This window comes from Eptatretus burgeri, chromosome 12 (assembly GCF_056783735.1).
Source record: "Eptatretus burgeri isolate ZD-2024b chromosome 12, Ebu_testis_v1, whole genome shotgun sequence".
In the NCBI taxonomy this organism is placed as follows: Eukaryota; Metazoa; Chordata; class Myxini; order Myxiniformes; family Myxinidae; genus Eptatretus; species Eptatretus burgeri.
This window is the reverse complement of record NC_140972.1, coordinates 36119837-36135871: the sequence shown is the minus strand read 5'-3', so window position 1 is coordinate 36135871 and position 16035 is coordinate 36119837. Positions and strand designations below refer to the sequence as shown.

Genomic DNA, 16035 nt, shown 5'->3' with positions numbered 1-16035 from the left:
CACACTCGCTTTTAAGCTTTCAAGTCTGGGTTCACTTACTTACACGACTATATAAACTGTCAGATTGGTGTTTTACAGGCAGGGAATTGCATCACACAGTGTGCTGTCCATCGGATAGGAAACTAAGCTGGGTGTCCCGTCTGCTAGCATTAGTAGGTGGATGTAAAATATCCTCCCGTGTGTTTTGCAAAGAGTTGGCTAGTTATCATCAGCATTTCTGTCCAAACTGATTGAAGTCAAGGCGTCTTGTCTTCTCAGATATCCCTCAACACCAGGTTGCACCGCTTGCTGCTTCAGGCTGAGGTTCTTGAGCGAGCAGCAGCTCAGCTCCCGCACAGAAAATTAATTCACCTGCCCAGGTGGTCGCATGTCATGTGTGCACAGCCATCTTCGGGTATGAAAGGCAACCATAACTATAGGACATGTTAGTTGTTACAGAAGATGAGGATCAAATTAAGGAGAGGAAGAGCACAACCTATTGTTTTTACCAGACTCAGTGGCACAATGGATAGATCATCCAGTCTGAGTCTCCACAATGAGTCTGGGAGGTTTGCGGTTCAAACCCAAACCCGGCCGAGTCCTACTAAAGACTAGATAAACAACCATTGGTTGGCAACAATTTCCAGGCTTCATAGGCTTAATGGCTTCCTCATGCACTGGAGTTCCTTGCAAGGGAATAGTTTCATTACCCTCACCAGAGGAGGAGGATATTGCATTTGGGTCTGTTTGTCTGTTCGTTTGTCTGCACAGAACATGAGTACGGTTTTTCACTGCATCCGCTTGGCAGATGGACACAAAATTTTCACCAAAGGAGCGACTACTCATGTGTAATGTTTGAATGATAATTATGACGTCAGAGGTCACGTGGTGTGGCAGCCATGCTGGAAAAAAAAGGAAAAACTTTGGACTTCCGTATCTCCAAAACCGCACCAAGGAAAAAATTGATACTTGGCACATGGCAAGTACATCTTATGGGGAATGTGTGATTTTTTTGATGATGATGTCTCGATGCCTTCATTATGACGTCATAATTGCATACGTAGTATGCTACATCGATCAGTATGAAAATTTTTGAGGCTCATCTCAGGATAAATTGGTCCACAGAAAAATATTAATGATGTAATCGGGCATTTCTTTGTTTTTTTTTAAACGTTCAAAAATCTTCTCTGAAATGGCTGAACAGATTGAGGTGAAACTTAAAAAGTATGATCGCCTATCCATGAGGAACAAAACGTTCACGCCTATGACATCATGGGTCACATGGTTTGGTAGCCATATTGGATTTACATTAAAACTTATAAAATCTTCTTCTTGAGAATAGCTGGATAGATTGAGGTAAACTTCACAAACATGTTCCCCAAGCCTTGGGGATACCAGGTTGTTTCCAAATAATTGATTGGTCACATGGTCTGGCAGCCATGTTGGATCAAACGAAAATTAAAAAAAATTAAATTTCTCTTGAAGCACTTCATCGATAAACATGAGACTTCACAATTATGATCTAGTGGTGATGGGAAATACAAATTGTAAATTTCAACTTAAACAGATACATGGTCAGGCAGCCATAATTATTTAATTTTTTTGATCTGGGTTTTTTATTTTTTAATACATAAGTCTCATTGGCTGTATCTGGATGGTTTCGACGGTAGAGGAGCAGCAGCTGAAATGTGAATCCTATCCATGTTCCTCCTGATGGCTTCATCTTTGCTTGTTTGGGTTCCTCCTGATTACTCCAATGCAGGAATGTACCTATTTGGTCTTCCATTTGATTGAGTTGAATTTTTTTTTTAATCCCATTCTAAATTCCATTGAATAATAAAAAAATTAAAAAAAACGTTATGGGTCAGGGTCAGGTGTCCAATCAAAGCAAGGTTGCATCAAAGTGGGACATCTTGGTACCCGGTCATCACTGCCAGCAGTTATAAAGTGGCAGTTCTAATTATGTCTCTGATGCATTACGTAATACAACAATACACAAACGCCACACAAAACAAGTCCTGGCAAGGGTCTGTAATCTCTGATTTCTCTTTCTTGGGGTTTGTTTTGGTTTATGATAGGAATCAGGATGATAATAGAATTGTAAAAGTTGTAATAATGAACAGAAAAGCCTGAAAAATGGTGGTAAATGCTCCTTTTCATTTCAAATTGGTTACATAATCTCATGTGATATTCATCGTAAACAGATCATCAAAGTGGCATTATATATGGTTCAGCTATGAGAGCAATCTCTTTTGGATTTCCAGAAAAATAAAAAAAAATTCCAAGTTAAGGTTCATTTAGTGGTGGAAAGGGATCATTACTGTGGACGGAATGCTAAGCTGGCCATCTTGTTTGCTTCCATCTGATTGCGAATATATTCAAGGTACTGTATGAAACAATTTTAGTTGTTTACTAAAATTAGTTACTGAGCACTATAGAGGAGACATGGAGAATATTCCTATCATCTAATTAACTCTGAATTAATATCTTAAGAACCTCTCCACTGTTTCACTGCTCTGGTAATTGCCTCCACCTCCCTCAGAAACACACCTCCAACCACCCCACTCAGGGATTTGCGGTCACGGTAAGTGTGGCCATCTCTCAATTACCGTGATGCAATATTGCATTTTTGGTGCAGGATTTTTTTCAGAGCGATCCTCCTATGGAAATAGTCATTTGAGGCAGCTGCCCAAACTGCCGGCAAGGCATGCTGCCAATCCCACATTGTTGACCATCTTGCACATTTTTAGGTAATGTGCGGGGGCAAATTGGGCAGTCTGGATGTCGGGAGATTTCCCGTGAGCCAGTGGGTCTGTTATGGAATGTAATGATCCCAATATCGAGGAGGGGGTTGAGGTGGGAAAACATCTGGGGACAAGTGATTCCAAAGTAGTAAGTGCAACTCTTTTGTTGATATGTGAAGTCCAGTATAGTGATCTGAGACTTGGATTTTAGGAGAGCAAACGTTGAGATTATGAAAAGGGATTCGGGAACTTTCGATTGGGTAAACTTAATGAATGGATAGTCTGCATCGGAGAAATGGGCAAACTTCAAGGAACTAATGTGGAGGGTGCAGAGCAGGTATATTCCAGTTACGTGTAAAGGTGGAGACAGAAATACGCCAGGGTGGTTGAGCAGGGACGTATGCAGTGTAATTAAGCATTAGCATAAGGCATTCATTATTGTTTAGTACAAAACAACAGGACAAGTCTGACTAACATCAATATAGGAGGAAACAGAGACGAGTTAATAACATAACTCAGCAGGCCATCAGAGAACATGAAAGGACATAGCCAAGAATATTAAACATAACAACAAGGCATTGTTCAGGTATACAACGGGTAAGGAAAGGGTTAAGAGCAGGGTGGGCCGATTGTGGAATACCAGGGGAGAATTGGTGGATGATGAGGGTGAGATGGCAGGCTTATTAAATCGTTTTACATTTACACAAGAACAGTCAGGGGAACTTCAAAAAGCTGAGAGCATCCATCTCGGGGGTGAGTAAGGGCTTTTATAACAGATCGAAGTAAGAGTAGAGGAAGTGAAGGAACTGCTCGGAAAAAAAACTAGGGGATGATAAAGTTCCAGGGACAGATAATATGCATCTAAGAGTATTGAGGGAGGTGTCAGAGCAGCTAAGCGTGGTGTTAGCAGATATGTTAAACAGCTCGTTGGAGTCAGGACAGGTACCAGAGGATGACGGAGTAGGAAATGTAACACCATGATGAAAGTTTCTAGAGAATAATTGGGGAACTACAGACCTGTTAGTTTGACTTCAGAGTGGGGAAGATGTTGGAGATGTCAATTCAGGAAGGGATAAGGAACAATGTGAATCATTTAAAACCAATTAAATGTAATCACCATGGATTTACTGAAGGTACTGTAAGTCATGTTTAACAAATTTGTTGGAATTCTATGAAGCACTTTCTGACTGGGTGGATGAGGAAAGAACAGTGGACATTGTATATCTGGACTTTAAGAAGACATTTGATGAGGTACCACATCGGAGGTTGTTCGTCAAAGTGAGTGCTTGTGGAGTGGTTGATCAGGTAGCTAATTGGATTACAAACTGGCTTAGTGATAGGAAGCAAAGAGTGGCTGTGAGTGGGAGGATGTCTTGCTGGGAGGATGTAACTAGTTCGGTACCTCAGGGATCAGTATTAGGGCCATCATTATTCATCATTTACATCAATGATTTGGAGATTGGGGTTAAGAGTTGGCTTTCTAAATTTGGAGATGACGCAAAGCTTGGAGGTAACGTAGATAGCAAAGAAGGGGGGAGGGGGGCAGTGATCAGATTCAGGAACACCTTGATATTTTCATCGATTTGGCAGAATATTGTTACATGTAATTTAACACAAGGAAATGTAAGGTGCTGCGGTTGGGTAGAATAATGAAACAGGGATTACCTCATGCAAGGGGAAGTCTTGGAGCGTGTCACACAGGAGAAGGATCTGGGGGTGGTAATATATATGGGAGGTTAGCAGGCAGCACAGTGCCAGGCAGCTATCGGCAAAGGTAACAGGGTTTTAAAATATTTTCGTAGGTGGATAAATTATAAATTAAAAGAGGAAGTGTTAACACTGTGTGGGAATTTAGTGAGGCCTCATCTGGAATATTGTGTATAGTTTTGGTCACCACATCTGGAGGACATAGCTGCCATAGAGAGGATTCAGTACGAGCTACGAGATTGACTCCGAGCCTAATTCGACTAACCGATGAAGAGCGGCTAAAGAATAGAGGGCTTTACACATTAGAAAGGAGGTGATTACGAGAAGGGATGTGATTGTGATGTTTAAGATCGTGAAAGGTATTGACAAGATAAGTGCAGAGGTTTTTTCAGTAGAATAGACAGTGATAGGACCAGGGACCACAGCTTGAGAGTCAAGAAGAGGAGAGGGGGGGACATTAATAAGGCAAGGGTCTTTCATTCAGAGAGCAGTTAATGCATGGAATGATCTCCCAAGAAAGGTATTGGCAGCAGAAAGAGTAGATAGGTCGAAATTGGTATTCCATAGGTACCTCAATACATTGAAGAGAGAGGGATGTTGGTAGGACTCCAGTCTTGCTCTACAGATATGAGACTTGGACTCTGACCAGGGATCTGAGACGGAGACTTAATCTCTTTGGAACCAGGTCTCTTCGGAGAATCCTTGGCTATCGCTGGTCGGACTTTGTCTCCAACGAGCGGTTGCTGAGAAAGACTCAAATGAGATTTGTTACCTGCATGGTCCGTGAGCGTCAGCTGCAGCTGTATGGACATGTGGCTCGTTTTCCTGATGCTGATCCTGCTCACCAGATTCTCTCAGTGAAGGAGCCTCGTGCATGGAAGAGGCCAATGGGCCGACCACGTGCCTCGTGGTTGCTGCAGGTTGATTGGCATCTCAAGGAAATGGGGATGGGCCAGGCATCTGCCTGGGGGATGGCGAGATGGAGTCTCTGTGGGATGGCGGAAAGTGGACGCAGTGACACGCTTCTCTGGTGCATGCTCCCACACCTGACCTGACCTTGTAAGTGGATTGTGTGTGGACGGGTGATGGAATCTGCTGTTGGTGTAGCACATGCACGATGGTCCAAATGGCACCTTCATGTACTATAGATCCTCATATATCCTTGTTAGTTTTCATTGAAATACTTCAACAGTAGTGCAATCATACAGGGTGGAAGCCAGCTTGGTGTCAATTCCTTTGGGGAAAATTGTTCTCCATATTGATGAAGACCGCATTGTCTGCTGAACGGCATCATTGGAAGGAGTAGCCGTACAAGCACCCGATGGCAAATTATCAGTGTGTACATGTTGCACACATTGTAAACCTCTTGGTAGAGTCATGTACATGAAACTGCAATCAGGTAAATAGAAAAATCAAGTGCACCCTCACGTGTCCACAAAACTTCATCACCATGACAACATCCTTCATGGAGAATGTGGGGCATCATGAAGCGATGTGAATGCAATGGTTATTCACAGAAGTAAAAAACAAAGGAGTGCTCATCATGTATGGTGGTCGTACACCTCTTCATTTTGTCGAATGTCCTTCGTCAAGTTCGATTTGTGATTTCCATTAATCATTGCATCACTTGTTTTGGCTCCTTCATGGTGCAACGGGTGTCTCCAGGTGTTGGAATACAAGGTCACGAATGGGGACGTTTTCACAGTACGAGTGAGTACACGAGCGAAGTTTAAAATACCAACCTTGTGCACTTATACAATGGAGTGACCAAGTACAATTCTCAAGGGTGAGACAGACGAATACAGGTGCAACACACCCAAGCAGGATTGCATGATCTTTTTCACCCTCCATCGTACATCGGACATCGTTCGCACCGCACAGCACACGCACAGCACGACATCACACAACATCGAGACACCCTCGTACATCACACAACGATGACGCACAGCACGATAGCAGAACGGTGCTGAGCATGGGGAGATGCTCAAGCTAGGTAAGTAATGCAACGTATCACAGGTGTGTACAAACACAATGACATTCAGTGAACACACTCATGGTGTACCTTGATAAAATGGAACAGGAACAACGGCAGACACAGAGGATATACACACGGATCGACAAGGACATAAAAATGAACATGCACAAGTGCCACACGTTCTACAGTTATGCCTGCTACATTAATTCACTTGCATGCGCGCACACACACACACACACACACACACACACACACACACACACACACACACACACTACACACGTACTACACACACACAGACACACGGACCGCCCCCAGACACACACACACACACACACACACACACACACACACATACACACATACACTGCACACACACTACACACGTAGTGCACACACACACACACACACTACACACGTAGTGCACACACACACACACACACACACTACACACGTAGTGCACACACACACACACACACACACACACACACCTCAAGCACAAAGTGCTTGTGTACATGGACTGTGTTTACACACGCCAGTACTCGTTCTCGTAGTTTACTCAGCACGTATCCACATCTCATTGAAATGTAAGAACGCGAACATTTCCACACCGCGTGCATCACATCCACATCCACAATGGATTTCATGACCATTTTCAAACAACTCGGTACGACCGACTACACTGAGTGTTTGGGTGCGCACACACATGGTGTGTACATTACACACTGGAGTCAGACCATCAAGTCCATCATTAAACACTAAATATTTAACAACCCATAGAACAGCATCACGAGCACCTCACGAGGGAGGGAGGGAGGGGAGGAGGGGAGGAGGGGTGAAGGAAACACAGGTTTACCTTTGAGCGCCTCCTCGACACAGCTGAAGGATTGTCCCTGAAAGCCTTTTCAGGTGTGCGGGACGCAGGGAATGAGAACAGGAAGAGAGAATAAGAGGGAGGAGAGAGGAGGCGGAGTTTGCGGGCAGTGAGAGGGGGTAAGGAGGAGGATCATGATATACAGACGAATGGAAGGATTAGGAGAGACGAGGGGTACGGGCATCGGAAAAGAGGAAGAGGGTAGAGGGTGAGGGGTGACCCATGGATGCGGATAGTCTTAGTTGGTGTTTTTATGGGATCGAAGGGAAGCACACAAGTTCAGTGAACCGGAGTTCGTATTGAAAGGGGACACCATTCGATAGAGTCGTGACTGGGGTCAACTAATGGAAAACACTCTCCCAGGGCTCTTTAAAAACAAAAAATCAACCTTTTACGAGCAAATCACAATGCACTCCAGCCAATCAGAGTCAGATATATATATATATATATATATATATAGAAATATATATATATTGTTGCGGTCTTCGCGCCCGCCGGCGTGCGACGGCCACGTAACTCGAATCGCGGCACGTCGCCCACCGGACGGACAATCCAGTCGTGACCCTCTCGGACTAACGCCGGGAACCAGTCACGGGTGGACCTTTCGGTCTCACCGCGATCGAGCCAATCAGCCCCCGCGTGGGATAGGGTTGCTCGCCAAATTCGAACTACCTAAGTACCCACGCGGAGGGTAGACCGGGCGATCGCACCTCGCCGCAGGTCGACTTCGGACACGGGCCACTTAAGCGACCCGTTCCGTACTATCAGAATAACCGAGCGGTGTTATCGTCGACCTCGACGGTTCGATTAATTATCGGGCGTATTCAGCCCACTACCAACCCTTTACGTGAAGCAAGATGGGGATTCAATGGGGGAAAAAGACGAAGCGAAGCGGGAAACAGTTCAACAATAAAGCACATTTATTCTCGGCACACGGGAAGCACACAAATACAATTCCACCAAATGCACACAAAAAAAAGAAAACACAATTCCATTTACACAAAAAGCAAACATAAAAGTGAAAACACAGTGCAGAGCTAATACCGACTACCGAGCACACGGCAACACTTATACAATTCTACTTCACAGACGGCGCCGACAACACATACCCAAAACCAAGGAAAAGAAATACCTCAAGAATGAGGTAGGCCTGGGGCCGAGACCGGGTCGGGCCTACCCGTTTGGTGATGAGACGCGGAGCGGCGATGGCCCCGCAACCCGCGGGCCTCGTGGACAGTGCCTGGCAGGGGGTGGGAACGGGGCCCCCTTGGTCGCACTATCTCAGCGCGGGGGGAAACAGGAGGGGGTTGCTGATGCTCGGGGTATAGAGGATCTTTATTATATGCGACGAGCGCCTCCACCTCGGCCAGGTCGCGCTGTCGGCCTCCCTCGGGTGCAGCTTCCTGCACGACGCGAGCACCCCCTCGTCTGGTGTCGCCGCCTTTCCACAGCTCCGTCCCCTCCGTTCCGACTCCAACGCACACGACGAGCAGCTCCACCGCCCGCGAAGTCTTGACCCTCTGCTTCCGACTCTCCTGCTTCCGACTCTCCTACTCTCCGCCTCTGGACTCTCCGACTCTCCACCCTCCGACTCTCTCGTTCCCTCTTGCGACTCTCCGACCCCTCGTTCTCGTTCTGCTGACTCTTTCGCTCCGACTTTTACTACTCCTTTGACTGACGAACACCGTCCTTTTATCCCCCCCGTAACTTCGCCTTTGACCTTTCACCTCGCTCCCCATTGGCCCGAGAAAAAGTGGGCGTGAAGGCTTTTTGATCCACAAATTTGCATATATCGATCGCCCTGGGGGCGGGGCCAATTCGCCCCTCGCTCACCGATTGGACGGCAAAAAGTGGGCGTGTGTCGTTTTCGATCCGTTTTTGAAGCAGAAAATCCGTGGTTTTGTACACGCTGTTCAACGCGCGTCCTACACGAGTCCAGCATCGGTGCCCATGAGTGGCGCGAGATGACGGTGATGCGATGGTGGCGAGTTGTGACGGTAAAGGTCATGGCGGTTGTGGTGAAGCGGCGTTGTGGTTGGTGGTTGTTGTTGTGGTTGTGATGGTGGCGATTGGTCCAAAATAAAGATAGTAAAAGAAAAACGGCTATCCTGAAGAGTCGCAGCACGTATAAATGACATGTATTCCCACTAGACAACGGGTTTGGGCCTAACTACACATGCACTTACCGAGATACCTCACCTAAGGGACCTGAATGGTGGTTTGCGAATCTGGTAACCACAACACTACCCCCTTCCCTTTTTACAGACTCGTCCCGAGTCGTCAAATTTTCGTGTGCCATCATGTGTAGTTTTCCCCTAGTACACTTTACCTACGGATCCCTGAGTGCGACATTCATGGTATTCGTGTCCCCAAAATAAATAACCTGAGGGCTGCGTAACTATCTAAACAAACTCACTCACACGGACGACTTAAATAAAATTGCCGGCGCTAAGACATACATGCCGGGGGCGCACTCATATTTACAGTACATCTTAACCTTAACTTACAAATCTTACACTAAACCATGGCCCAGGATCATTGAACTCTGCAAAAGAAAGCAGTTAGCAGGGAGCCAGGCTGCCCGCATGCAGTCTCTGGCTCAAAACAATGCAGGTGACAGGGAACGTGGCTGGCTGCTCACACGCAGTCCAAGGCCTTCCCTTTTGAACTGAACTCAGTGAACCACAACGGTGCTTGGGCTGCGCAACGCAGTCTCCGTGCCAGCTCAAGTGGCACACGCAATGAACACAACGAATGGATGCATGAACGGTTTGAACTGAATGCAGTGAACCACAACGGTGCATGGGCTGCACAACGCAGTCCCCGTGCCAGCTCAAGTGGCACACGCAATGAGCACAACGAATGGATGCATGAACACAAACACGGTGCACGGGCCGCCACTGCAGGCCCGTGTTGTAGCTGCCAACAGGGCAGTTCTCGCAGCTTGCAAACTGTTGCCTTGCGGATCCTGGCGCACATGGAAATGAACAGGGGGGGGCAAAGCAAAAATTGAACGGGGCTGGTGAACGTGGGCAGTGGGCATGGCATGGCAAAGGTGAGCAGGCAAACACAGCCCGCAGAAGAAGGCCGCTGCAGGCAAACATAGCGGGCAGATGAACTGGCTGGCACAGGCCTTGAAGTACAGCAGCTGCAGACGAGGTGGCCGGCACAAGCCTTGAAGCAAAACACGGCCAGCCGATGGCACAGGCCTTGCAGCAAAACAACAGCTGCCGATGAAGTTGGCCGGCCTCCGCCTTGAAGACAAACACGGCCAGCCGATGAAGTTGGCCAGCCTTTGCCGTTCAGTGGAGGTTGGTGGAGGGAGTGCGGTGGTGCTGGCCACTTGGAAGGCGGGCTCGGACCTACTTACCTGTCTCCCTCCCAACCTATCGCCTTTGCCTGTCACTGTACATACCCACTCCCTTAATTTGTGAAAAACCAATTTAGCCCCCACTTATTTTTTTTGTTGTTTTTATTTTTACTTCCCCACTATAAATCGTCCCCTAACCCCCTTTATCGTCCTTGTTCGGCTAACCTATCCTGTCACCTAGCCTACTCCCAACCCCTACGTTCCCTTCCCGGAGGGGAACAAGGGAGAGCTAACGTCCTGTGTCGAGGCCCAACGAAGCCTCAGAATGGCCTCCCCAGAGTTCGGCGATCTTAACACCAAGTGGGTCCAGCGGCCCACAACGACAGCGAGGGGATGGATGGTGCGGAGGGGTACATCTCCTAATCTACCCTAACCATTTAACTGTTAAACTACCCCGGGGCTTTCAACAAGCGCCTCTCGCTTAAACTATTGGTTCTAACAACCCAGATTCCCGTCGCCTGTGTTGGTGTCCTTACAATTTCGGGCCTCGCCCCCCAATTTTCTCTCCGTGCCCTCACACGGTCTCCTGGCTGGGACACGTGGCTCCCTTTGGCAGGCACGACCCTCTGCCGAATCTCCCGCTATGGCACCCCCGGGCACTACACTGCCTCCGAGCCTACCAGCTCCCTAACACCGGGGAGTGCCCCCCATGGCACCTCCCCTGAAACGCACACGTGGCAGGCCGGCCTCCCGGGCCCCTTTCCGAGGGTCACCCGTGCCCACAACACTGCCCACGCGGCTAATGGCGCCCCGGGCCCCCGCACCAAGCAGGCGCACCCGTGCCCACTACTCTATCCCGGCCCCCCATGGGCCCATGGCCTACCACGGCCGACTAGCCTGGTGCCCGGGGTACCCACTCAGCGATACTCACCTTTCGCAGCCACGCTCCCAAGCCCGTCAACAGGGCTCCTGCACCCCTCCAAATGGGTCTCGAGCCTACATTCCCATCAACAACAAAACGACCTCCATTTTTCAATTTGACTAACCCAGCTAACTCAATCTACACTGACCCCGGGGTCCCTTGGGCGGGAGTCACTCCTCCCCCCAATCACTCATCGCACCATGCATTCCCCATTCACTCCATACACACAGACCCGCTGGCCTCACTCACTCAACAAGCACATGCTTCCACTTCACTTACCAACAACTCTTCAACACACTCACCGCTGAACTCTGCCATTCTTCTATCTACATCCCCTAACTAACTCGTGCTCCCACGTCGTCCCTTAAACTATAGCACGTTCCATTTAACACTACGTAGCTAAACTACGTCCCCTCTACACATTCACAAGTCTGTCACTGTCCTCGAATAATTCATTTTATTTCCCAACCTAAATCTGGCTACAATCCCTCTAACTAATCCATTCCACGGACTCCATGAGGACTTACCCCAGCCCCATGAAGTCGGTCTAACTAAGCTAACCCTTCCCCCTAACTAGTTTTCATCCTGTGCCCAGGTAAGGGGGTCTTTCACCCCTTGCCCAGGAATCCTGTACACCCGAAAGTGAGGCTTGCTCCTTTTTTTTTTTTTCCATGCGCAGCACCTGCGCAGCAACTCAGAGCTCGCGCACTTTGCACCTGCCCGTGACGTCATGCAGCTGCACGTGTTCCTCGTCCCTCCTTGGACGGGACCATCCGGCAGAGATACCCCTCCTGCCGGATTCCAACCCCACGTGCAGCCATGACGTCACCGTGCGCAAAAAAAAATACAAGCCCCACGTCTCGAGGGGTTTCCCACGCGAACACGTGTGCTTTGCCCGTTGGAGCTCAACACACACGATCGCGTGGAGAACCCGTCCGGTCCAAATCCATTTACCTGCCTAAACTTTGTCCGTCCGCGGGATCGGCAAATCCACCGCGTGCGTTTCCGGACCGGGACTTCACTCTCGCAAGCGAGCACGTGGCGGTCTCGTGCGTTGCACAGCACGAACCGCGTGCTCACTGCTGGGCGAACCCGGCACGGTCCTCGAAACAACCACAGCCGCTACCCGGCTTTCGCTCCTCTGTCGCCGTCTCCGTCTCCATTCGACCCACGCATACCTGCGTGTTACGACGCACACAGTCCACACCATCACATTCACACCGGGAGACGCGGCTGCGTGCTCCCGCATGCCAACCGACATCTCCCTCTCATACCGCTCTCTCACACACACGGTCTCCCTGGCACACAGCGACCTTGCACACGGCCGTTCACTCACGCACGGTGCCTCACCACTCACACAAACCATACTACTTACACACGCGGGGGCACTCACCCGCGGTGCCTCATCCACACACCGTGCCTCACTCATACACGCGGGGGCACTTAACCGCGGTGCCTCATCCACACACGCGGGGGCACTCAACCGCGGTGTCTCATCCATACTCCGTCCCTCACTCACACACGCGGGGGCACTCACCCGCGGTGCCTCACTCGCACTCCGTGCCTCATCCACACTGGCCGTTTCATCCACACACGCGGGGGCACTAACCCGCGGTGCCTCACTCACACTGGCCGTTTTGGGAAGCACGCACCCTGGCACAATCGCCACCTCACCATTCACACACGGGGTCGCTTCCACACACGGGGACGCACTCACACCTTGCACCACACACACAGGGACAACCACACTGGGGATTTGTGTCCCCACAAGGGTCTCCGGGGCCTCTACACCCCCCAAGCTCTCCGTGCACCCGTCCACAGCACTCGTCCCCTCAACCTCGCAAAACACGACCGAACTCACCTGGTCGTGACTCGCCTCAAGGGGGCATACTCCCTCCCCTCGTTCCTGGAGGAGGCCATCCCGCTGCTCGCACCGGGTCCCTACACGCTCCGCGAGCTCACCCCCGTTGTCCTCCACTACCTCCGTGTGTGTGTGTGCGTCACTTACCCCGTCTTCATCGTGTAGTCTTCCCTCTATCTTTTCTGTCTCCCGTGTCTCTGCCAACTCTTCACCCTTTACCTCCCTTGTCTCAACTATTATTCCTGTTGTCGTCACCTCGTGTCTCGTCTCACACGTTTTGGTCTCCCCATTTAATTTTTCCCTTTCGGTCATCGTCACGACCCTCGCCCAACACGTTCCACGAATTATTTTTTCACCCGCCTCCACCGCGGGCCTGTCAGCCGTTGCACCCCCACCCAGCTCGTTTGCTCCCACACGTGGAGTCGCCATTTTTATCTCCCCGGTCACGGCCTTCATGCCCGCCTGCAGGCTTCGGCCCATGTTCTGCGTCTCACCCCGCAGCTTTTTCATTTCTTCCTTCATGTTTGCTTCCATTCCGTTTATTTGCTTGTTCATTTCTTTCATTTCGTTTGTATTTGCATCCATCTTTTCGATCATTTTCGCATTCATCTTTGCTGTCGTTTCCGCATACATTTTTGCCAGCATGGTGAATAGCTGGGTCATGTCGGGTGCGCTTGGGTGAGCCGTTTCGGCAGGGGTCGGGGAAGGGTTTTGGTGGAGAGGGGGAGGGGAGGTGTCATACACTGCGGCCGCTGCCGCACCCACCTCAGGTTCTGGGTTCAGTTGGGCGAGTCCGTGTTCCTGCACAATCAACATTTCCTGCTCGGGGATTCCATCCTGGACCATGGACTCTACATTATTACACATATACATTTCTAATACCCCCGGCTCCCGCTCGCCTTGAGACGCCATCTTGCTTCTCGTGAAGGGTTAATTTGCTCGCTCGTAATTTGGAGGGAATCGGGGGTCGCTTCTCTCACCCCTGGACCGATTCCCGTAAATTTAGCCGGAGACAGGAGAGCCCGTTTTCCTGTTCTCCGATACCAGTGCCGCGAGGAGGGCGATGAATTTGTATCCCACTCCTGACACCAGTGTTGCGGTCTTCGCGCCCGCCGGCGTGCGACGGCCACGTAACTCGAATCGCGGCACGTCGCCCACCGGACGGACAATCCAGTCGTGACCCTCTCGGACTAACGCCGGGAACCAGTCACGGGTGGACCTTTCGGTCTCACCGCGATCGAGCCAATCAGCCCCCGCGTGGGATAGGGTTGCTCGCCAAATTCGAACTACCTAAGTACCCACGCGGAGGGTAGACCGGGCGATCGCACCTCGCCGCAGGTCGACTTCGGACACGGGCCACTTAAGCGACCCGTTCCGTACTATCAGAATAACCGAGCGGTGTTATCGTCGACCTCGACGGTTCGATTAATTATCGGGCGTATTCAGCCCACTACCAACCCTTTACGTGAAGCAAGATGGGGATTCAATGGGGGAAAAAGACGAAGCGAAGCGGGAAACAGTTCAACAATAAAGCACATTTATTCTCGGCACACGGGAAGCACACAAATACAATTCCACCAAATGCACACAAAAAAAAGAAAACACAATTCCATTTACACAAAAAGCAAACATAAAAGTGAAAACACAGTGCAGAGCTAATACCGACTACCGAGCACACGGCAACACTTATGCAATTCTACTTCACAGACGGCGCCGACAACACATACCCAAAACCAAGGAAAAGAAATACCTCAAGAATGAGGTAGGCCTGGGGCCGAGACCGGGTCGGGCCTACCCGTTTGGTGATGAGACGCGGAGCGGCGATGGCCCCGCAACCCGCGGGCCTCGTGGACAGTGCCTGGCAGGGGGTGGGAACGGGGCCCCCTTGGTCGCACTATCTCAGCGCGGGGAAGAAGGAGGGGGTTGCTGATGCTCGGGGTATAGAGGATCTTTATTATATGCGACGAGCGCCTCCACCTCGGCCAGGTCGCGCTGTCGGCCTCCCTCGGGTGCAGCTTCCTGCACGACGCGAGCACCCCCTCGTCTGGTGTCGCCGCCTTTCCACAGCTCCGTCCCCTCCGTTCCGACTCCAACGCACACGACGAGCAGCTCCACCGCCCGCGAAGTCTTGACCCTCTGCTTCCGACTCTCCTGCTTCCGACTCTCCTACTCTCCGCCTCTGGACTCTCCGACTCTCCACCCTCCGACTCTCTCGTTCCCTCTTGCGACTCTCCGACCCCTCGTTCTCGTTCTGCTGACTCTTTCGCTCCGACTTTTACTACTACTTTGACTGACGAACACCGTCCTTTTATCCCCCCCGTAACTTCGCCTTTGACCCCCTCCCTTTGACCTTTCACCTCGCTCCCCATTGGCCCGAGAAAAAGTGGGCGTGAAGGCTTTTTGATCCACAAATTTGCATATATCGATCGCCCTGGGGGCGGGGCCAATTCGCCCCTCGCTCACCGATTGGACGGCAAAAAGTGGGCGTGTGTCGTTTTCGATCCGTTTTTGAAGCAGAAAATCCGTGGTTTTGTACACGCTGTTCAACGCGCGTCCTACACGAGTCCAGCATCGGTGCCCATGAGTGGCGCGAGATGACGGTGATGCGATGGTGGCGAGTTGTGACGGTAAAGGTCATGGCGGTTGTGGTGAAGCGGCGTTGT

General features: G+C 50.2%; 1 protein-coding gene across 4 annotated transcripts in view; it reads right to left on the bottom strand.

Moving 5' to 3' along the window:
• The window catches only part of LOC147015414 (E3 ubiquitin-protein ligase MARCHF3-like), a 223654-nt gene extending 216161 nt beyond the window's left edge, over positions 1-7493 (bottom strand). Inside the window, exons 1-2 of one of the 4 annotated variants that reach the window (XM_085850146.1) lie at positions 7262-7493; positions 4389-4433 (exon numbers count right to left, since the gene is read on the bottom strand). The gene's annotated coding sequence lies outside the window, so the exon portion shown is untranslated. The remainder of the gene's footprint in view (positions 1-4388; positions 4434-7261) is intronic. The other 3 variants (XM_085850143.1, XM_085850147.1, XM_085850144.1) reach the window with 3 other exon arrangements.
• Between the last annotated feature and the right edge of the window lie 8542 nt (positions 7494-16035).